The sequence below is a fragment of the Ammospiza nelsoni genome, chromosome 6, assembly GCF_027579445.1.
Source record: "Ammospiza nelsoni isolate bAmmNel1 chromosome 6, bAmmNel1.pri, whole genome shotgun sequence".
In the NCBI taxonomy this organism is placed as follows: Eukaryota; Metazoa; Chordata; class Aves; order Passeriformes; family Passerellidae; genus Ammospiza; species Ammospiza nelsoni.
In genome coordinates this window covers 55180616-55205416 of record NC_080638.1, presented here as the reverse complement: position 1 = coordinate 55205416, position 24801 = coordinate 55180616, and the positions used below count along the sequence as shown (strand labels likewise).

The 24801-nt window shown below is 47.4% G+C and overlaps 1 protein-coding gene across 1 annotated transcript in view; it reads right to left on the bottom strand.

Annotated features, from left to right (window-relative positions):
* KIF26A (kinesin family member 26A) overlaps window positions 1-22018 on the bottom strand; it is a 94767-nt gene extending 72749 nt beyond the window's left edge. The window contains exon 1 of the mRNA XM_059474849.1: window positions 21794-22018. The gene's annotated coding sequence lies outside the window, so the exon portion shown is untranslated. The remainder of the gene's footprint in view (window positions 1-21793) is intronic.
* Between the last annotated feature and the right edge of the window lie 2783 nt (window positions 22019-24801).

Genomic DNA, 24801 nt, shown 5'->3' with positions numbered 1-24801 from the left:
CCAGTGTTATTTAACATCATTAAGGCTGGTTGAGGGCAGCCTCAGAGGTTTGCAGATGACACCAAGCTGAGTGGTGCAGCTGACACACCTGAAGGATGGGATGCCATCCAGAGAGAGCTCCACAAGCTCCATTCAATGGGAATCTCACAAGATTTAACAAGACCAAGTGCTGGTGCTGCACCTGGGTCAGGACAAGCCCCAGGACCAATCCAGGTGGGGATGAACAGACTGAGAGCAGCTCTCAGAAGGGCTTGGGTAAGAATTGCCTCTATCAGCCAACAAATCACACTCACATGACTGGAATGACAACAGTCTGGTGATCAATATCCACCTGTAACCCTCTTGTCAGGAAGCCCTGCAGTGGTCCTGTGAACACTGCAAGATGTGGAACCTCTCACCATGCAAAGGACTGGTGTAATCAACGAGGAGCAGCTCCCTTTGCCCAAGGTCTGTATTCTACAAACATCAATCCATGGGGCTATGCCCCCAGGCAGACAAAAACCCACTCTGCCCATGCTCAAACCATCTCAAAAGCCTTGGTAATAGGGTTTGTAAACTCTGCTAAGGCACGGGATATAAACATATTAAACCCAAGGGCAAAGTGAGCTTATGTCTGCCTGTAACACATGCACACGTAGACATGCCCAGAGATGATTGGCAAAAACACCTCTGCAAACTCTCTCAGGCTCCTCACACACACACACACAAAACAAGCCTTGTCTCCTGAGACACAAAAGCAATCAAATACCTGGCAACAACTTTCAAAACCCTTCAAGCCAGATCCTATTAAAACCAACAGCTAAGAGATGAAAGGCTCTAGCTATCCTACCAGTCACACTTAACAAGGCTCTTAAACATTTACTGTATCTTACATTACCTCTATAGAAATTCCACAACTGTAGACAGTGCCTAACATCATAGGATACATTTATGTTTCCGCTCAATTGAAGGTACAACATAAAAGGATGTTTTTATTTTAATTTGTGTTCTGGGACCTTGGAAAAGAAGCTGCCTCATCACCTGCTGGAAAAGGCCAAGTACAGAGGAAGAAAGGGTTCTTTTAAGAATAGAAATTACAGCCCCAGAGTGAGACTTGGGTCCTAAAGAAATCCATGGCAACATTCACACTGAATGCAAAGTCATTAAATCTCCCTCTAAATTGAAACATCCCCGTTCCTAATTTCAAATTAGCAGTGAACTCTTTCACCAGCCTGCCTCTCTATTTCATAAAATGCCCATGAAATGCATGTTTATAGTTGATGGGTGATGACTTAAGTTAAATCTTGGTGTGAAAACTTCCCCATTCTTTTTAAAAGAAGGTTTTCTAGCATTTCTAAAGCATTAAAAAAACCCTGCTACCCAAGTTGCCTTAGTATTATCATTACAGATGTAAATACACATTTAAAACCAGCTGTGTAATCCTTGCTAACATCCTTGTAAAATCTTGCAGTCTGTCAAATAGCCCCCATTGTGGACAGCACTGAAGCAGTTCTAGAGATCACCAGAGTTAAAAGGCAGTGAAGAAAAGTACCTTGTCCCACCTCCTGCACATCACAGCTCTGCTAATTTCAATCATGAGAAGTAGTGAACCTGACAGGCTTCTTTAACGAAAATAGATGCTTTAATATTTTAAGAAACACTCACTTTTATTTAAGCCCATGTGTCTTCCAGACCCACAGTACTTCTGAAAAAAATAATGTTTTTAAAGTACACGGTATATGAATAAAAAACACAATCAAGCAGGTAGGGAAAGCAATTGAAGATATAAATCCAGAACTGACACACACTACTCTTTGCTGCTGTGACAGTTTGTATCAGCCAGGCCAGAAACCCTGCTCCCAATGGTCAGCTTGAAAAATCCAAGTGGCTGATTCCAGGACACTCAGCACCATTCCAGGCACTCACTGTGCACTGTTAATATCTGATGTATGCTTGCAGCTCCAGTCTCAGAGAAAGCCATTTTGCAGGATATGCTCAAAGATGTGTGTTTTACACCACATGCCTGATGCTGTGATTCACAGGGAAAACCTGCACAGAAGGCACAGGCTGGGATGTTACTGCTCCAAGCTCCATCAGCAAAGTCACTGAAATAAATTAACATCAGCATCTCATAGAAGTTCCTGCATGAGAGTGTTAGGCAAGATTTATTCAAGACTACAGTCTCAGGGGCAATTCATCAGAATCAAATAAATGAAAATGGGACCAGCTAGAATAACAAAGCAGCCCAGCCAAGGCAGCAGCCACATGACAGCCAGAGGAATCTCCAGAGTGGTCAAAACAACTGTCCACAGAGCTTGCCAATGAGCCAGATGCTGCTGCTGGAAAAAGGGTAGTGTTGATATAAACTCAGAGATACAAGATGCTTAACACCAAGAGCAATCAATCTTGATCATTCCCACGCAGCTGCCAAGCTTTGCTTTTATGCCACAAGAGATGAAAACAAACTGCATAAAGCACATGTAGATCCTACATGAGAAATTCCCTCCACCCTCCACTTACTACTCAGAAACAAACCCACAATTTGGGTGTAGCTGTAAATGACCTGATGCTTTTCCTGAGTTAACAACAGAACCAGGAAAGAATATCGTTGGCTAAACAGAGCACTGTACACACCCTGCCAGAGAACCAATGAACTTATCATACTGTATAGGAAATTCCTATCTTCCACATCAATTAGTGACCCAAGAGTGATTGATTTTATAATCCCAAACTTGACTTACAAAGTGGCTTCCTCTGGGGCCAATTTTCCATTACCCAGCATGTGGAAAATTGCATATGGTCAGTGCACTATGAAAACCAAGGAAAAATAAGTGCTATTTAAACCCCAATTCTACCATGCCTCCACATTCTTGCTTTCCTGAGGGAGATGCACTTTTGACAGTTACTTCCTTTCCCTGCCCCAACATCCTATCTGCACCACACACCAGCTGGGCACTCAATCAAAACAGAAACAACAACAGGAACTAGCAGCTATTCACTACAATAGGATCAAAACATTTCTAGGCACTAGTGCTTTGCCAAGTTACCAGCCCTGAAGACCTGCCACAATCCTCCTCCCTCCCACCACAGACACCATTGCTGAAAGTGACCCCACTTCAACCTGAAGCACCACATTTTGAAGATCACAGCTTTTGAGTCAGAAGCCACATCTCAGAACTGCAGGAGGCAATGGAACTGGGCAGCAGAAAGGTGAGAAAACTACCTGGCCAACAGCACAGGCCTCTGTTTGTCCTTTATTCCAATCAAGTTAGCATTAGCTCCATCTATAAAACCAAGATTGCACTGCACACTAACTACCAGGGTAATCACAGAAACAGCACCACAACATGATTACTGGGTGCTAATTATATCTTATAAAGAGTTAAAGACAATCAAGTGCATATAATAAAGATTTATATGCAGGTTTTCACTGACCTGAAACAGCTCCATACATTAGTAGGTTAACATTATTGCAGGAACAAAGCAAACAGTTACATCTACATGATAAAATACATGAAACCCAAGAGCCAGATGTTGGGTCCTTTCATCCAGGAAGCAATTATTTAATTCCTGGGAAAAGATGATGTCTGTCATTGTTTCATCAATACATAATATATCTCAGAACCAATCCTGGCACTCTGGCCTGGGCAGGGTACAAATCTGCAGGACTGCACAGGGTCATGAATCAAGGGTCTCCTTTTCCTGCACTGCCATTGCTTCTGGGCAGTGAACACAGAGCAACTGGAGAAATCCTCAGTCCATATCTCTATCTCCCCATTGATGCACAACAGCACAGACCCCAAGGAGGCTATAAAGAAAGATTCTGCTTCCCCTCACAGTCCTCCAGCAAGGCCAGTTCTCCATGGGTAAGCACAACAGGGAATGCCAAGGAGCTGCCCACCCTCTCCACCACAGTTGCTGGTGTAGGGTCCTGTGTAATCAGGTACTCTGTGATCTTTGGGTGGGTGCCAGTGGTGGCTGTTTCAGGTCAGTTGCTGACCTCCAGCTCTGAGACACAAAGGGTCCCTCAGCCACCAACTAATGGCTCTCTGCTCCAAGCACCATCAAGAACTGCTGACCTTTGGTGAGTCATTTTGGCCACACCATCCTCATCCTCCTTGTCCATCCTCCCAGATAACAACACTCCCAGATCAGCACCTCTGGAGAGGTGGACACTCATCAGCCACCACCAGCACCCACCCAGAGATCACAGAGTACCTGATCACGCAGGACCCTACACCACCAGCAACTCAGCACTTTTGCTAACTACACTACAAACAACACAACTGAAAAAGCACATCCCTCTGCAAGGTTACTCCAAGGCTGTCACTGGATAAACCAGCCTGAGCACACCACATGTAAGGTACACCCCTGAACAAGGCACAACAGATAGGAGCACTTAACAAACACAACCATTAACTAGGAAACATCCCTGCAGCAATTAAAAGTTTGCAAAGTACTACAACGTACACCTGGTTATTGCTCTGACATCTGCTTAAGTTTTCTCTGTGTTTATAAGTGGGACCAAACAGGAAGATAATTAAGTTTATGGGCATTTCATGACAAAAATGACAAGGTACTGCTAATTGTTCATGAAAAATGGCATAAAAACTCAAATCAAGCACATGTAGTGCTTGAAATGCTCAAAAGTTACCACATTTTATAATGAACCATATATGACCAAATGGTGTTTCTCCTACTAAGGAATAAAATTATTCTAAACTAAGGATTTCATCATAAAATGAGAGGAAATTCACAGTCTGAACAATTGCAGTTGTGCTGAGCACATTTTAAGACATATGGCAACTTTATAATGCTCATTGGGGATGAAGAGCTAGAATTCTGCTGCATATTTTGAATTTAAGACATTTCACATAAAATTGCATATCTCAGGAAACAAATTAATTGTTACGTGTGCATCCTTATGTTGCAGACAATATTTGGCATATGTAAATATGACTACCTCAAAATATGAATGCTATTTTCAGTACAATTACCCAATTGTTTTAGAAAGCCTCCAAATAAGTTTTTTAAAATGGTGTGAAGGCATCATTCAAAGTAAACAAATATAACAAGAGCTACTTACTTTAACTTTATACAGAATTACTGCAATATTTTTCAGCTACAATATGTTATCCAGTGTTCTCAAGTAAATGCCCCAATTACTATTGTAAGTCTGTCACTTAAATAGTTCCTTCCTGTTTAAAATGTAGAGAGCCAAATGCATTTTCCCACCACTAGGTATTGTGTAAGACTCCTTTCTCTTCCAGCAAGCTGGCTGAAGATGGATGAGCTTCCAAACTGATATCATTTTTAATTATGTGTTTTTCTCTCATTACTAATTTCCTAAACACGTCTCTAATCTCACAGAGAAATCTCTGAGCACAGTAGGTGTATCCACATACATCATGCTCTTGAAAATTAAAATGAGATAATGATCAGGACCGCCATCACAACATAACCTGAAACAAGCAAGATACATGAGAGGTGATACACACTCGTAAGACTCTGATCTCGAGTGTTTCTGGAAAGCAGCAGCAGTTGGATGGTTTCCATCCTTCCTGCAGCCCCTCTTGGAGCCGGTACACAGCCAGCGGGGTCTAGGAGAGGGAGATGCTTCAAGCCACCTCCCACCTTGCACGTTCCACCAGGCATCTCCACCAAGCTCATGATGCCAAATGTCAGAATTCAGGACATCCCTCTGGCTGTCCTGGAATGCCAGGACCCCTGCCAGGGGGCTCAGAGACCCTGGCACAGAGCCCAAGACCCCTGTGGTTTTGATTATGACCCATGGAGCAAATTACCAACCTTATATGAAGATCTGCAAGCCACAAAAGTTTAAGTAGAATGACAGTGAATTTATCACAGAGTGAAAAATAGATTTTTGGGGTTTTTAGAATGGGGGTTCAGGGGGCTAAATGGCGGAACCTGGGCATGTCCAGCCTTTCTCCTTCCTCTTTTCAGCCTCCATCTTCTGCTGTGATGTTGGCACTTAAAGATTGGTTTAGAGTAGAAGCTCACTGAGCTCAACATAGGCGATTGGTATCAGAAAGTAATTGTAAATACTGTACATGTAGTTTTTAGTATAAAAAGATAACACCACCTGGAGGTCACCAGAATGCCTCTGACTGTCCTGCTGAGCGGACCTCAGCAGGTCAGGAGCAAGAATTTTATAGATAAGAAACAATAAACAACCTTAAGACTGAGAAATTAAGAGCTCTGACTCCTTCTTTGACCGCCAGGCTGGGAAAAGAAACTTTCTAACTTACATCAGGGTTACTCTGACCACCTAGAGCCACAAGAGCCAAATGCATTCCCAGCCCTTCCCTCCCTTCCCCTAAACACTGCACCAAGGAGCACTGTGTGCATAAGGGAGCCAGATCAGCTGCTCCTCTACAGAATATGGGCTCAGGTACCTGTCCTAGGGTGACGTTATGATGCTTGTATCCCCATCTGTGTGTTCTTTTTATGCTGGATATCATGTTCTGTGCCATCACAACTGGCTCTGAAGAGCGAATGTTTTGGTTTGGTTTGCAGCCTGCTCCCCCACATCTGGTGGGACACACAGACGGGGCAGTACATGGTGCTGCTTTTGCTTTTTCTTGGCTCTTCACTTTGCTCTTGCTTCTGCTTTGCTCCTGCTTTTTGCTTCTGCTCATTAGTTAGCTTAGCTAAGCAGTCTGAATTTTTCCCTGGACTGTTTTCTTTTCCTTTTTTCAGACCTACTCAAACCTGCTCCGGGCTGGGGCCTGGCAAACCCCGAGAGTTTGCACCTTGTGGCCCAGTGGGGCCTACTCTGGGCAGCAGCTGCCCCAGCGCTGAGGGACTGAGAACAGAGCGAGCACCCCCAGAGAGACTTTCTGAATTTGTCATCTTTTTCAGATCAGTGAAAGAGTGGTGTCATCCAGTATTGCTCATTTTGTGTGCTGGGGGTGCTGTGACTGTTAAATAAACAGGTTCTTTTCACTTCTCTCTGAGGAATCTTTCCCAAACTGGTTGGTGGTAAGTGCCGTGTGGGTTTGCTTTCTGGAGAGGTCCCTTTTGGAGGTTTTCTCCCAAATTTGCCCTAAACCAGGACAGTACCCCAGTTCCCTCCTGCCATCGGGGCTCCAACAGCTCTTCCCACCTCTGCCAAGGTCTCCTGAAGGAGCTGCCCTCTCCAGGAGCAGAGGAGAGCAAAGAGCTGGAGGCAGGCACACCTCAGGCAGGTAGGGAGCTCATGCCCACGCAGCAGAAGGGCTCACACCCCAGCAGCTGCTCCCTTGGCAGGAACTGGGACTATCTATAGACCAGATTAGGTCAACCAAGGGCCAGCCAGGCATTCCCATGGGATCCCTCTCATTCCTCAGATACCTCTCACTACCTGAAAGGCACTGCACAGCTGAGCTGCAGCACTCTTTAACCATTAAACCAGCAGGGCAAAACCCAAGCTTTTTAGGGGTTGGGGGGAAAGCAAAGAAAACAAAAACAAAAGGGTAATTGTCACAAGGCTTTCTTCCCAGCTAAACACTTCACACACCAAATTCCTAAGGGAGTGATGCTTTCAGCACATCAGCTGCCTTCTCATCAACTGACACTTCCCAAATAAAGGAGGAAAATCCTAGAACTGCTCAGAGTGGCTGACATTTAAGGAATCAAATAAAGCACAACCAGATAAATCACAAGCACTTAAATAAGTTTATATCTTCTAAGCAGTCTTAAAATATGTCACAAGTATGATTCTGCCTACTCACTCAAAGAAAGGGGATCTCTCTGGTTTTGCAGCAAAAAGATGAAGATAGAGAGGGACTCAAAATTGGCTTGAAGTGCACACACCAGATTAATGCTAATAAAACCAGTGCATGTCTAAGGAACACCAACGCCAGGGCTCATGCAAGCCACCAGTCTGTAATCTCAGGCTGATCAAAATGCATGTGCTAAATGGGGTAAGCTTATCTAAAAATGTAATGCTAGCTGAATTGCCCTGGGCCCCTAGGGAGGCCTGCAGCACAGCGTGAGTGGGCTGGAGCTCAGATGTTTTGCTGTATTCACACCATGCTGCTGTGGAAGCTGGATGATGGGAAAACGAAACAATTTCACATTTTCTTCTCAAAGAAAAAACAGTCCACAAAATGTTATCCTGTTTTTTTTTTTTTTAACCTGCTATCCATCCACTGACCAGGATCAGAAGCTCTACATCCAGCCTTAACTTTCTCAAGAACTTGATGAAGAAATTCCTAGAAGAACCCTGGTTCCTCTTAAAAACAAACACTTGTCCTAAACTTCACTCAGCAAAGGGAAGGAAAAGCTGGGGGATGCTTTCTCCTTCCCACAGCATCTTGGGAGGACCATGAAGAGGACACCTACAGATCCAAGCTCCAGCAGACCTTTGCTCTGCACCACTGGAAGCAGAGCCCACCTGGCAGTCAGGGTAAGGCTGAATGCACAACACAACCCCAACCTCAGGTGGGAGCTCACTGACCACTGAGGGCAGGGCGAGCCTTTCCTGTGACTCTGCTGGGCTCCTGCTCCTGCTGAACATTTGCTGACACCTCCTTCACAACCAGAGGGACAGGTTCTTTATGAGAAGCCGTTTCACCTTCCCCAGTTCATGTCTTAATCCACAGACTGAGGCAGGTCACATTATCTACACTTATCAAAGACAACATTATGCTTCATAAGCTATTTTTCTGCTTCAGTAAGGAACAAGCACATTTTATTTCTTACTGTTTACCCATTACCTCACTGAGCTGCATTATTGTTAAGTCTTTCTGGGGCTCTCCTGAAATAGGAACACATAAAACAGGATTTCCTCCAGCTCTGCATACCTACTTACTCCGGAGTCATTAATGACATAGGACTGGATTGAACAAAGACTTAACATCAAATGAGCATTCAAAACAGCTGGGAACAAAAATATATCTGCCTGGAACACTGCATCTGTGTTTTGTCTTTTGAAAAATGCCAATGGGGCGAAAATTCGCTTTCAAGACCACTTTTACAGGGATGTCTTCCTGAGGAAAAAAGGACTTGCAAAACACTTGCATGTGGGATGTGCATCCCAGTGGGCTTCAAATTAAGTTTATAGCTGTTTTTATACATAAATCTGCAAATCAGGTTGTCCTCTTTCTGGAGATCAGATGTAACTTAACTGCTGTCAAAAGGAATTCTGCAGAAAAGACTCTAGAGCTGCACGAGAATCCTCCAAAAACCTATATCCAAATTTCTTCCATGTGATAACAAGCAATAGCTGAAATACCCAAGGGTAGGTAACTATCCTCATAACTCAACTCTGAGGTTTTTAAAGTACCTATATAACCACTATTTTAAGGAAAACTTAGAGGTTTTCCTATATTTGAGAAAAATACAACAGTGATACTGTTCCAGGATTTACAGAAAATAAGGATACTGCTTGGGTTCAGTGTTTAGCACCCAAAATAACCTTGGCAATCTCTTAAAGGCCTCTGTATGGGTGGAGTACACAGAAGGAGTGGCAGCCAGCAGGTTGGGAGGCAATGCAGGGATGCAGGAGGAGAAACACCACGGGCTCTCTGCAGTGCTGTCAGCTCCCACCTGCCCCAGGACATTGCCTACCTCTGCCTACAAACACAGCGATTCCCCAGCCACTGAGTAAACAGCCTTTGAAGATAACAAAGCTTATTCTAATCCCTCACTGATGTCACTCCTGCATTGTGCTCAGCTGAGCTGCAAAACTCCTGGGTTAACTCACCAGACAGATCACTCCAAGAATCACTCCTGGGTTAACTCACTCTGTAAGATCAGGATTACCTTAATTCTCTGTTGCTGCACAGATTTCAGAAATCCTGTTCAGGTACAGAAAGAAGTATGTTTTGCACTCAGTGAATCTATGTTTTTTCTTGTTGAATAACCAGACATTTTTCAGCTCACTTCCTTAGCAGCAGGTGGAGCATTTCTTACCATTATGCTTAGTGACACAGCTTTCCCAAAGGAAGCACAAGCACAGCCTCCTGGAAGGACAGATTGCCATGGACAATTTTCTTTCCCAAAGGAAGCACAAGCATAGCCTCTTGGAAGGACAGAATGCCATGGACAATTTTCTTTCCCAAAGGAAGCACAAGCACAGCCTCTTGGAAGGACAGAATGCCATGGGCAATTTTCTAACACTAGCAAACAGGACTGTTGATCCAGTCACAAGAAGGTAAAATCAGACTGAGCCTGGACCAGTGTAGTATGATTCTTGGAGTGATCCTCTCCAGGGCCAGGAGTTGGGACTTGTGAGTCCCTTCCAACTCAGGATATTCTATGATCCTAGCAAGAGAAATTAAAATAAAAATTGTAAAAATAAAACAAAAAAGCAGGGACTTCCAATGAATCACCTCAGAGGACAATGTCTTTGTGTTCTCACTTGTGTTCACTTACCAGAGTTAAGTGTTCTGCATTTCAGTTCTTTAACTATCTACTCCACACTTCTCACTGCACCCAATCCTCCAAGAGCCAAACCCTCCCACAGGAATAAAACACTCAGTGAAGAACTCAGGGTGAGTCAGGAAAGCCAACCCTGTATATAACACATCTTTCATGTCTTCAAAAGACTTGGCAATAAGAAGCTTAAACCCAACTAAATTCTTACAGCATAAACAGAGCTATTTTACTCTTGAGCTGCATGTGCTTATGAGCAGCCATGACCAGAATAATAAAAGAACACAGAGCACAAATCTGAGAACAGGAGCTCAAGTTGTGTCTGAATGTTCACACTCCCTGTCAGTCCCAAAGGCAAGTTTCTTTTGGAAAGCCTGAATATTGTCAGCCAGAGGTTTTTGCCTCTTCAGTAAGCTGCATCTTAGTTACAACAAATAGATCCTGGCACTATTTCCACACACAGACATAAACAGGTAATTATGTTCCCACTGAACAGAAAAATGAAGAGGACGTGCTGGAGAAAAGCAGACGGAGGTAATGATACCAACACAGAGAGATGGACTGGGAACACAGACATTGACCAGTTCTGCAGCCTGGCTTCCTCTGCAATTCACCCATGTAAATCAACTGGAACTGCACAGAGCAAACAGGCTTCATTTTCCACCTGTTAACACAGGTTATTGATTCCTCTGTCAATAAAAGAACCACGATGCAAACTGCTATGAAATGAAAATCCAGTGTCGCATGCAACCAGAGACAGAAGTAGGGAGATGTACATTCAGGATAATGTATTGCTGGAAATACTCTTCCCTAAAACCAGCCACGGCTCCCCAAAGGGTTGTTACCAAAGACATGACCACTTCCCACTGCCAAACTGCCCTTAGGGACCCAGTAACACTCAGCCAGGGTGTTGCTCCTCATGACCAACTGAGCAAACGCTGAGCGCAAACTCCACCTTCCACACAAAAATCAGAGAAACCCATTCACAGCCTGTGTTTCACGACATGTCAGCATGAGAAACTCTCTCAAGCACACAAATATTCTTCTAATCATTTAGCTCTTGGTGGATGTCTCAGATTTTAAACTTGAATAACAAGCAACTTCAGCAGAGGTCAGTCAAGCAGCAGTAAGGCTGCTCGAGGTGGCAGGTTTAAAGCATCTCATGTGTACAAGAGTACAAGTATGAAATTCAGAAAGAGCCCCCAGGGATCCCAATGCAAGACATGAAGATGTAATTAAAAACCATAAATCCATCAAACAAAAAATATGTAAACTTAATACATTAACTCATATATTTTTCTTCCTTGAACACATTTGTCTTGCTCTACACTCATTTGGAGCCTACAAATAAAAAAAGTATCAGAAGACACATTTCTTCATATGTAAAAAGCAAGTATCAATAATAAATGCTTTTTACTTTATTCTTACAGGTAATTGCTGAAAGAAGCTCTCTCAGCAGTCTGCTCAGATTCTGTGCATATTATGAATTATTTCAGCTGTATCTCCTCTTTACAAAATCCACAAAAGGACAGTATCTTACAGCGTTTCCATGCCACTTAATCATCCACACAAAATTACCCTTGTGAGAGCTTGTTGGAGGAATGTCAAATGTATTTGCCTGCCTTTGCAACAAAATCTTCAGAGAAAGACAAATAGTTCACAGCTTACAGTTACACAAGTTACACTAACACCTGAACATTTTAACTGCAGATTCTGGGTTCAACTTTGAATTTCAAGCTACAGGCAAAATAGTTATAGGCCAAATCCTGCCCCATGTCTGGCCCACAGCACAGTTTTCAAGACATCTTATAAAGGCTCTGCAGTGCCTGTGGATCGTACTAAGTCTAAGGAACATCATCTGGAAAGCGTATTTGGGACAAACCAGCCCTTCCATCTTCTGCTCACTGACCAGAAGCAGCACCACGTATTGCCCAGAAATGACAGTGGCAAAGACATTTATCCCTCACCTCCATCCTTCAAAGGCCAAATTTTGTAGAGCAAATTTGTGTCTTGTGATTAATGAGTGTTTCCTTGGAACCAGGTTTCCCAGGGCAGCACTATGGGAACACCATGGGTGACCCAAAAGGAGCAGAGTAATTGAAACAAGGATGGCCACATTTCCTGATCACACAAGCCACTCGTTAGTCCTCAAGTTTCTGACAATTGTAAAGACTGTCACATTACACAGAGTCTCTAGAGACAGCTCCTGCTGCCCTGTTTTGGGGTGGGAATTGGACATGTGCCACCAGGCTGGCATAGTGCCATTGATCTCAACCACTTCAGCAGTGTCACCTCCTCCAAAACACCCAGCAGCACCACTCTGCTGAAGGCCATGTGACGTACCCTGGGCATAGACACCATTCCTGAACTCCTCAGGAGCCACATGAAAGCCATGCAAAAGCACCAGGCAACCCCTAGAAAGAAATTTTTACTTGATAAAGCTATATGCAAGCTGCAGGAAACTGCTCCACTCTGAGATCAAGGAGAAAAGCAGCAATGTCAAAAGGAGTAAATACATGCTACAACATACAATACAGTGAGAACAACATAAGGCAATAAAAACAGAATACAATACAAACTGAGTAGATTTAACATCCCAAATGAGTTCAAACACAAAGCCAAACGCTGCCCACGTACAGAACAATCAGCACTGATCAATTTATACACACAGACAGCAACAAAAACCATATTGTAACAAATTATATGTTGCAATAAAGCAGGAAACACATTTAAACATAACCTTTTGACTGCTGTGAGAACCAGGACCAATTCTTCTCTTTCACCTTTCATGCTGAAAGCCAACTCAATGCCCAGCCTAGCCAGAAGTATCACATTTCAGTTTTGTACAGAAGGCCTCCCATCCCATTCACCCAGCACTGTAAAATCCCTCAGCAACATCAGGGGAAGATTTGCTAAGAGCAAAGTGAAAATTTATCATCTTCCCACAGCTGTCCAGTGTTCCAGTCAATCCTGCCCAGGTATTGATGTTTGGTAATAGCAGCCCAGCCCCAGCCAAAACTCTGAGCAGCTTGCAAACTCCAGGAATGCTGATCAAGGACAAACTGTAAGACTTGACTCAAAGAAGGAGGTTGTGCTCACCTAAGCCTCTTTTTGTGAGCAAGAGCTGAGACTTCTCTGATTCACTATACAGCAGTCCAACTCTTGGTGATAAAACAAGCACACAACAATGGCATTATGCTGCCTAAAATAGGTGGATATATTTATACTAAACATTTTTTGTCCAACATGAGAATGAACATCTGCCAGCTAGGTCTTAAAGGCTCAAGCAGCTTCAAAGCAAAGTCAGTCCAAAGAATTATATGCCAAAGATGTACATTCCCTTTAGCCTATCCTAGAGAAGAACACATTACTCCAGCTAAGTGACATATTCCCACCATATTCCAAATGATAGCAATAATAATTTGAAGCTTTGCTCTTAAGTTCCTCTATAAAATTTAGCTTTTTTTTCCATTTAAAAGTGAAACATTTTTATTGAAAAACTAATAATTAATACACCTTGGCACAAACTTCAACAGCAGTAGGAGGGACTGAAGCCACTGAGAGCCCCCAGTTTACAAGGCCACATCACATTTCCACAATCAGCTTTCCAGTTCCATCACAGGGAGGCATTGTACAGCATGCAGATAAAACCCTTTTAGGTACTATCAGCACAGCTCTAACCCCTGCTCCCTGAGCTGATCTGACACCTGCTGCTTACTGAAGCTCCATTTCAACTGAACACACACCACAGACCTTCAGTCTCCTTCCACAGCCTCACCACTCCTCTCCTGGTAAGCTAGCAGATTTTCAGGACTACCTGTTACTGTCTTTACAGTTTACCTGAAGTCTCTGCGTTTTTTAGCTCTTTCTGCTGTTGCAGTGACCCCAATTCCAGAAACCCCTCCCCAACACCTGACCTCAAAGCTCAGTTGGAAGTCAGAGCCCACAATTTTCTGTGTCCCTGTGCTATGTATTCTTATTATGCACATTACAGGAGCAATCAGCTGTACTAACAGCAGCACTGATGATATTTAATGCCATACAAGCAAGAGAGAGTCCCCACCACAAAAAAAGTTTCACTGCAAGTGAACAAAAGATGGAAGCATTTTCTCTTTGCTGAGCAAAGGAAAAATTAAGCCCCTTAAACTTCTTAGCCAAATTCACAAACTCAGTGACAGATGCAGGGATTAATTCAGATTTTGCATCCCTGCAGTGGGACAATTCCTGTTAACAGAGGCAGCAGGAGGTACGATTCTTCTTGAAGTAAGGCCCCATTTTTCTCCCTTAAGTCACTATACAAAATTAGTAGACACTTATAAAAGAAGCCAGGCTGGTTCCAATCACAAGGCCAGTCAGCAAAAGACAAGATTCCCACCTTTCCAATGATGTCTTCTACTTGGGAATGTACTGGACACGTAAATACAAAATAACTATTCCAGTGCTGCAGGTTTGTGGTCAGAGGACAAGGAGACAAATCCAGACAAGTTAAATTCCACTGATTTCCAGTAAATAATAAAGAGCAGATACAGTACTTCCAACTGGACAGCTGCCTATACTCAGTGTGACCAATATCCAAATAGATCTAGTTCCTGAAGGTAATCCAATGCTGAGAAAGAAAACAGCACTGGCATGGAAAAATATTCCATAAGACGTGCAGACACTTTCGGAGAGGTTCTCCCTGTCTAAGCAAGGTGAAGCAAAATCTTTGCTCACTTTTCATGACAAAACGTTCATCTGCCAGCTGAAAACCCAAAAACTAGCTGGCTGTTCCCTACATCAGCATCTTCACTGTGGCAAGGACAACTCAGGCCCAAAGAGTGCAGCTATTTTGGGGTACCTGAGCAGCAGGAGACACGTGCAGCAGCTGTGAACATTGTGGGTAATCCTGGTCATGGAGGGGGGAAAAAAGGAAAGAAAATCCTGGTGGTTTCAGTCATCCCCACTCCTATACCCTGCAGTGCCAGGTCCACAGCAGCAGCCACAATCAGCTGCTGTGAGCCAGGGATGAGGAGGAGGATGACTATTGCCTCCAACAACCTCATTGTTAACAAGTCAGAGGTTGGGATCACTGTAGGTGGAAACTCTTGGCAAAAACAATAAAGCAGCTACTACATATTTCAACAGGTTCAAAGTAACCTCAGATGTTAGCAGCAGATGCTCTTTTCCACCCCCTGGGATTTTGAAATGGTTTATGTGTTTCCTCCCTTTCCCCTAATAGGGCAGGGTGCTGAAGGAATTAGCCAGAGAAAGAGCCAGAGAAGCACTAATTACCCTCAGCTCCTGGGGAGACCACAGCACCTTCAGCTAATCGTGCAATCCCCACTCCCCCACTCCAGATCCCCCAGAGAGAAGGTCTCTTGCCTCCAGCATCCAAACTGCAAGATAATCCCTCTCACCTGTATTTTAAAAGGGCATGCCTGAAAATCCTGAGTGTCTCAAGCCAACTGATTGCAATTGGTTTCCGCAGCCTGTGCTGTCACAGGGAACAACTGCACTGAGCCAGAGAGGGGAACTGCTCGTGTCAACACATCTGACACAGGGCTGTCACTAACCCTGTTATTACACTGCACACCTACCTGAAATCCACATCTGAGCTCATTGCCTGGAGCACTCCACAGCCAAGTCTCTGCAAGAGTCTCTCTCACAAAATTAAATATTAAATGTGCGTCTTAAAAAAATGCCCCGTAGTTTCATATTTATTAGCTAAGACATTGCTTTTCCACTTACACATTTTTCACATGTTAAATATAGAACATTTTAAGGGTGCATTTAGTGCTTGTGAAGAGCCATGAAAATTGGGTTCCTCTAGAGAGCAATCTTTAAAAGACAGCTCTCCCACTCTATTCCCCTTATCCATATCAACCCAGACGCAGAGAGACCTCCCACAAAAATAAAAGAGCCCCTAAGTAACAGAGGACCCCAAACTTAGCCAAGACTCAGCTGTGTCACCACTGTGACTCCCAAATTCCAGGCAGTAAGGGCTACCCCAGCAGTGAGGGTTGACACACTAACAGAAAACAATGAGCACAGGCAGGAAAACTCAGCAGGGACTGCTCCTGAAAGCTTAGACCAACTCCACATACACCTCAAGTGCTGCAAGAAGCCCCCATATGCTCTGAATCCTCATTCTTTCAGGGAAGCACGGCCCTGCAGGCAAACACAGGACACAGAGCCCTCTCCCAGGGTCCTCCACATGCAGCACAGGATCCTGGAGCACCCAACAGTGCACAGTGAGGAGACAGGTACTGCAGCCAGGGATCACATTGCCTCAATTCCTGCTGATAGCAGGCCATCACAGTGGCCATGGTGGGAATTACAAAGCATCCCTGACTCTCACACATCAAAGACTACAGCCCTCAATCCCATGCTTGTCCTCTCAGCCTGGTTTTCCAAAGCACTAAGAACTACTGCACAGTCCTTCTTTCCATCCTTCTTACTTAGGGCCTTTCTCAACAGCTTTTGAACCTGTCAAATGATCTAAAATTGAGGTACAAGGCTCAGAACAAATTCCTACAACTTCCACAAACTGTGAGAGAAATTGGGCAGTATCCACATGTTATTAGTTCCTTGGTAGAAGCCAGATGTCCAAGCACCAGCTTAATGTCAACCAACCAGTGTGTGCAGCTACAGAGAAGATGCTGCCTCTTGTGGAGCAACTGGGATTAATGCAGAAGGATGGGGAGAACAAATGCAGTGAACATCCATCCTACCAGACCCTCCTTCCCTATTCTGCTGCTGGTGGGAACGGGGGGGGGAGTTATTTAGCACACAGGAGAAACCCATAACAAAGAGCCTGCCCATCCCAAAACTCTGTTCTTCATCTCCCCTCCAGGTGATGCAATCAGCAGCACACACAGCTGTGCCACCAAGAGATAAACACTTTGACAGAAGGAGGAGTGATGGGAGCTCACTCCAGCACTGCCTGGCACGTGCACAGGTAAGACACATCCATGCAAACAGTTCATCTGAAGCCAATGCCGTCTTCCTTTCTTTCCAAGAGCACCAGCTCTTGTAAAAGCTCTTCCTCCAGCTCTGGCTGGTGTAACACTGAGCCCTGACATGGATACAGCAGGCTAGGACTTGCTTAGCTCCCTCCAATGATTCATGGTTCATCAGCAACAAAGGCTTAACCTGTCCTGGTCACTGAGGCTCCCTGCACACCAGAGCTGGCAGATCCTTTGTACCCAGCTGCATTTACTGGGCAGCTGGGAATACAGGACTTTTGAGGTATTGAGGAACAAAAAATTGTCAACTCCACCAGCAACAGAGCCACAAATAGAGCCACACTCTCTCTTCTTTGTCCTTCAGGCCCTTGGAAGCCGTTCAGTTGTGTGCCTTGTGTAACACACAGTGCAGATAATGCAATGGGGGTAAAAATTTAAATCAAAACAGAACAGGGAAGAAAAGAAGCTCCTAAAAACTAAGGCAGCAAGAACTTCCTGAACTCAAGCTGTAATACAAAATTAATGCTTCTGCCCTGTTTAATGCTGCCTCTAGCACCTGCCTGCACTGGCAGTAGGTACAGCATAAACTGCTCAGACTGGGGCTGTCTGGGGTGTCAGTGGATAGAAACAAGTGAAATGTGGTGTCTGAATCCCTGGGCTGGGAGAAACATGATCAAAGCTAACCCCTTTCAAAGTGAACTTCTGCTGGTCTTGGCCTCCTTTCAATACCAATAAAAAATTCTTTCAATACAGTATACCTGGGCACAAGCATTACTTTTCTACAACCAAAATATTTACACCAGCATAAATCCCTTCTGTGGGTGTAGTTGTATCCATGTGTGTATTCCTAACACCAGGAGAGCTTTTTTCCTCTGCTCATAAGAGATTAGCTAAAACCATTTTACAGTAGCTGTATATCCTTAAGGCTATTGCCTGTGCCAGAGGCTCACAACAGAGTTCACCTCCAGAAATGCAGCTACAGGAGCACATCTCTCATATTGAACACTCCCTGCCTCTCCACTTCCTTGTGGAAACACACACCTCAGTCTGACATCACCTCTGCAGAAATGACAGCATGTCTGGCTTTTACCTAACAAGGGCAATCACACAGATTGATTAATTAGCATTTGTGAAACACAACGAAGAATTTAGGTGCTAAGAAATATTATTACTAATTTAATTTACATCCCATTCAGCCCTCAGTGTCTCCCTGAAACTGCCAACAATGATGCCAATTAGTGGTAATTGTGGTTTGTGACAAGGCTATTTGCCAGCTGGGAGTGAAACACAGACCACCAACTCATTTCCCATGGATTGTCCCACAGCTGCCAAGAGCAACAACTTCCAGCACAGCAACCTGCTCCCCTCTGGCAGTAGGAGATGCTGTATCCCATTACCAACTCTCCAAGGACACAGCCTGCAAAACTTTCAATTAGGGATAAACCAAGACACCTTGTTTTTCCCTCCTACATTAGTTCAGTACATAACCCAGTAACTGATGCCAACACTGCAATACCAAAATGTTAATCTGGGATAATTTCAGATTAAACTTTACTTGGCCCCTATCCACACTTAATGAAAATCACATTTTGATTCACACACAGGCCTCACTGTGGTAGAAAACTGTAAAGGCAGCAGCAGTAAACTGAAGGGAATTGAGAGTGTAGGATGCAGTAAATCTTTTGCTTGGGAGACTGTTTAAAGAGTTTTAACCTAAGCAAAGAGGTGTATCTTTTTATCAGCTGTCCACAGAGTTTTGGAGGACTTTGAAGAGACACAAACAACTAACAGTATTCTGTAATCAATGCACATCATCTGACAATGAAACTTTAAATTATTTCTATATTTTAAATATGCCTAATTGAAAGAATAGCAACACAAACTGTATGAATCATAGCCCTCTCAAGTAATTAGATTTGTTATCCCTGCAGACTGCAAACAGTACCTTGGTTTTCTATTCTAATGTGAATTCAATCCCTTGTCAGCTGCCCCACACATGAGAATACACCTCCACTCTTTCATCAGGAAAGATATCAACAGCAGGAAACTAGCCCTTCTTTCATCTCTGAGGCACCCACCCACCTTTCCAAAGGGTTTTCAACCAGGTGTGGAAGCCTTTCTGAATCTGTGCTGAAAGATCTCTTAATTATTATGGCAAAGGAGGCAAATCCTTTGAGAGCAGCATGCTGTAAGCAGTAGCCTTCTGCTGTTTACACATCCAGTGGCTGCTTAGTTTGACAGTGCATTAGAAGAGCCTGTAGGAAACTTTGGACTTGCATTGTATGGGCATGAAACTCTAACAGAGAGGAGCTGCTTTTTCAGATGTCTTGTTATATAATTAAACAAGAAGGGGGAGGGGGGGATCGAGCAAGCTGCCTTTTTGGCACAAACATTACACAGCGCTCACCCTGCCAGCATATTGCATCAGATTCCCACTGCAAGGCCAATCCACAGCAGCTGAGTAGCCGAACCCCTGCCTATTATCTCCCCCTAAGCTACTTCACACTCACAAGGCAGCAAGGACAACTGTTTATTGCATCTTCCTTCCCGAGGAACTGGTCACCACACCAGCATTAGAGGCAATCTGAGCTTGCAATTAGGCTCCAGGTCTCACAAGTGTCAGAGAGTGCAGTTTTCAAGAGATTTCAACCACCAAGCCTCCCTGCATGCTGCACAGTGAGTAAACTCCAGGTATCTGTAACTCTGTGCTCAGGTCTGCTGAGGGTCTGACACTGTGATGATTCCTATTTTATTACGTTCCATGCTTTGAAAACCTGCAGAAAAGGGGGATTCATTTACCCGTCATCGAGTGCTTACCAAGGAAGTCCCTGGAGAGCTGCAGGAAGGAGACCACACAAACAGGCCTTTGCTCACAGCTCTGCTCACCTGCACACCTGGCTGAGGCCCCTCACTCTCCTACACTGGGAATGCTTTTTTCCCATGGCAGAGATCCGCTCACAGATAGGACCCAATTCTTTATGGCAGAGGCCCACCCCAAGACAGGAACAGGGGTTTCTGTGCCCCTCACTGAAGCAGCCAATCTCAGGCACTTCACAAGGGAAATTAAACTTATTTCCACCATCTGCAGCAATCCAGAAAACAAAAGGTCCACAATCCTGAATCCAATGAGATAAGATACGTGACCTTTTACAGCACAGAAATAAGAGCCCACTCCTATAGCCCAGCAAGCCAAAAGAAAGACTCCTGTTGATTTCAAAAGGCTTTGGATCTGGCCTGAAAATGCAAACCTCACTGTGCATTCGGACACTGCTCCACAATGCACTTCCAAACAAAACTATATTTAGATTCAATGGGAATTCTGTAGATCATACAGGAACTCTCTGAATGAAAATGAAGGTCAGTAGGGTTTGGCTTCCTCTTCAGACCCTCCCCCCCCATTCTTGCTAACATCCAGATAAGCATTGTTTAGAAAACAATACATTACTTCCAAATGTTATCAAACCCCCAACACAGGTTTTGTGTGTCCTGAAACAGAATCTCAGGGCCTTCTGTTGCATTTTGCCCTATCAGCTAATTCTCAGGATCTCTTTAGATGTCTGTGTCAAGACTGTCAGTTTTCACCTTTCAAAATCTTTGGTGCCTGCTCTGACAAAGGAAAAGCAACAAGGGTAATAAAGGCCTTTGATAGAAAATAAAAAACAAACAGGGAAAGGAAAAACTGTGCAGACAATTACAATACATGCTAATAAAGCTGCACCTGTGTAAGAGGGAAACTCTTGGCATCCTCATGCACTTTCTCCATTCCCTACCAGGTATTAAGTGCCACCGTGCAGCACAAACTGGAGGAAAATGACACAGGCAGTGCTTGCCCGAGGGACATTAAGGACAGGAGTCAGCCCATCAGCCAGGCAGGCACGTTCAACACCCCGAGGGCAAAAGCACAGCCCACTCAAAAATCATCCAGCCCACTCAAAGTTTCCTCCAGCGCCACAGACACAACTGTTTGATTCTCAGCTGCACTTTGTGGGCTTCTCGGAAGGAGGAGCTGAGCGCCTGCCACCGGCAGCTTCTCTCAGTAAGGACGAAGCCAAATCCCAGCCGCAGCACCGAGCCGGCATCCCCGGGGCGGTGTCAGCAGGGCTGGGCGGCCCGGGGAGCTGCGGACCGACCCGGGGAGCGCCCCCGGCACCCGGCTCTGAGTGCGAACCACACGGCACCTGCACAGCCGCCTCTTCCCAAAATTAGAACCTCCTCTTCCCAAAGTCCCTATTTCATTTTTAGCTGTTCCTAGTGGCTGTAGCACCGGGTGACCGTCCAGCACAGAAACAGTTTCGCTTTTTGATAGAAGTCCGGGACGGAAAACCCTTGAACTTTTGAAGAACCCTCCCGGGTAGGAAATCTCCGGCTTTGCCGCCACGCTCCCCTCCCAAATCCTTTGGGGATGTACCTGTGACCCCGAGCGGGCCGGGGCCAGGCTCCAGCCCCCCGCCCTCCCTCCCGGCGTTGCTGGGCGCTGCAGCGGCACTTACCGGCGGGGCGTTGGGCGGGCAGCCGCCGGCAGCCAGCCGGGCCGCCTGCCTCCTCAGCTCGGCCAGCTGCGCCTGGCAGCTCCGGCACCAGCCCCGCTCCAGCGGCCGCGGCTCGGCGCCCGCGGCGGCTCCCGCTCCCTCGGGCGGCGGGCGGCTGGCGCAGCGCTCCTCCTCGGCCGCGGCCGGCGGCCTCTTCCGCGGGGAGAGCTCCCGCACCCCGCTCCCCTCCGCCACCTGCGGAGACAGCACAGCTCAGCAACGCGGCAGGACGCGGAGGCAACGCTGCTGCTCCCACCCTCCTCGCGAGGGGAAAAAAAAAAAAAAAAAGGAAAAAACTAAGGAAAAGCTCAACCGCGGGGAGGAGATGAGTGTTGTAGGAACTTACCCCCGGAGCCCGGGGATCAGGTCCCGGAGCCTTCCTGCCGGCGGCCGCGATCATGGTAGCGGGGGATGCTGCCCTGCCCCGCTCCGTTAGTGCGGGAGGCGCGGGGCCCGGCGGCGCGGCCGGCCCGGGGCGCCCATCGCGGGCCGGGGTCAGCGGTGCCAACAGTGATCGCGCCGGCTCCCCGCCGCCCGGGCTGCCGCTCTAGGTGATGTTGCCTCCCATAGTGAAACGGGAACGAAGTTTGGGATTGGAGAGGGAGGAGTGAGCTCCCCACGGCGGCACGGGAAACGACCCAGAGCACGGGAGCACGCCGACAAAAAAAGCTGGAAAAGTGCTCCGAGGGCAGGGGAGGAGGGACTGGGCTAGGCTGGGCGGGGGTGGGTGGGGTGGGGTAAGCGGGGCGGGGGAGCCGCGGCCGGGGCGGGCTGGGGTTCGGGTTTAGGTTTGGGATAGCGGCGGGGGTAAAAAGATGCCGTTTCATATTGACCCTACGGGACAGTGCCAAAATCAGTGTGACTTAAGTCGTTGCTTCCTTCACACTCTAAGACCCAAGTTCCTCGGGAGTCGGAAAAAGGGCTGGGCGCGGAGTGCGGTCCCGCCGCAGGGCGCGGAGTCAGAGAAGCGGCGCTGGGGCCGCGGACCAGGCTGGGGGTCAGGGGTCCGGCCGGGGCCGCTCCGCCCCGCGGCTGCCCGGGCTGGGATGCGGTGCCCCCGCTCCGCGGGCAGATGCGCGGGGCCGCGAGGCACGGGCCCCCCGGGCAGAGTCTCCCGCCGCTCGGCGGGCACGACGGGATGCTCCTACACACGAAAATTGACCTGACAGATGGAGAAATTAACGTTCGCAGCTAATTGTCTACTTGGCTGCCGCTCCGGCTCGTATATTTAGCACTTTTCTCCTTTTTTTAGTTTTCCCCCCCGAGAGCGGAGTGCGCGCCGCTGGCTGGCAGGGGCCGGGCCCGGGCCGTGGCCGCGTTCGGCGCCGCCGCCGTCCCTGTGACCAGAGCGCCCCCTGCCGGCCCCGCCGGGACGGAGCGGCCCGAGCCGAGCCCGAGTCCCGCGGGGCCGCGCCGGGTGACGGCCGCGCTTCCCCGGAGATGCCAGCGCGGCTCCTGGGCCCGTTCCCCGCCACCGCGCGAGTGGGTGCTGCTGGCCCCTGGGGTGGGGTCTGTGGTGAAGTGGGCATCGCCGAGCACAAAGAGTGGGGAAACACATCTGTGGGGGGGGAAAAAATAATCCCGCCCCAGGAGGCATCTTTCCGCCACCGCTTAAACTTTTCTGGCTCTCCCGGCACGCGTGTGAAGCGCCCCACCGGCCCCACCCCTAAGGGTGCATGCCCTGGGGCCGTGGGCGACAAGCACAGCCCCGCACCGCGGGCACAGAGAGAGCCCCCCTGCGCTGCGATCGCTGCCCTTGCCCGTCCGGACCGCCCGCCGGCACTCCGGGGAAAGCTGGGGTGCGGGAGGAAAGGGAGACACGGGGGACACGGGCTGGTACCCGGGGGCTGCCGTGTGCCCCTCTTGGGGCTGGCGGGGAACCGGGACTGGCACAGACACACGCACCAGGCACCGCGCCCCAGCTCCCTTCTCCCGGCCGCCCGCTCGGGGTAATGCTGCTGCTGCTCTCCGGGAAGTTGCTCCGAAATTTCCTGTGCCCAAACAACGTCTGCAAACCCTCCCGCGGCTCCAAGGCTCGGGTTGGACGGGGCGGGGGGTAAAGGGGTGGGCTCCCCGGCCGACGCTGGGCTGAGCAATTTCCTTTTCTTAGTAAGTACAAAACCCTCCCAGAAATAGCGGGACGCGGTGCCACCACTCGCCATCTGAAACCGGGGTCACACAAGGTGCCGCGGTCCCCACGGGGCAGCCCCAGGCGGGGTCCGGCAGCGCGGTTCCCCCGCGCCCCTCCGCACCGCTCCGCGGAGCCGCCAGGACTGTTCGTGGTGCTGAAACCTGCCCGGCACCGCCGCCCGCAACTCCGCACCGCCAAGTTTGACACCCCCTTCCCGTGAACCGGCCCTCGACCCCCTCCCGGGCCCCAGCAAGATGCCCTTACCCTGGCTTTCCTCCGCAGGAGGTGGCTGGTGAAGCCGAAGATGATCTCCGAGTCCAAGCACAAGGCTCCTATCTCCAAGAGGCTGGGATTTTTCCTCGTGGCGTTGGAGGCATCGGGCGATTTTTGAAAAGCCATAGTTTGGGGTTTGAAATATTCCTGCTCCCTGAGCGGAGGCGATGTATTTGTATACACACACGCACACGGAGGGAAAGGAAAAAAAAAAAAAAAAAACAGGGATAAAATAGCAAACACCTCCCACCCCTTAAAAAAAAAAAAAAAAAAAAAGGAAAAAAAAAAAAAAGGGAAAAAAGCCAGGCGCGGGTGAGTTACTCCGTCATCTGCCAGGATGAGGTAGCCGGTAGCCAGCAGCCGGGCAGACCCGCCACTCTCCCTGCCGCTCTGCCTCTCTCCCTCCTCCCGTTTTATCCCCCTCTGAGCGCACCTTGCCTGACGAGCGAGCGCGGGCGCGGAGCCCTCAGCGCCCCGCAGGCGCCGGGGCCGCCGCTGCGCGGGGTGCGCGGGGCCGGCAGCGCGCTGCTCCCCCGCCGCCGGCCATCAGCGAGGGGGCTCGCAC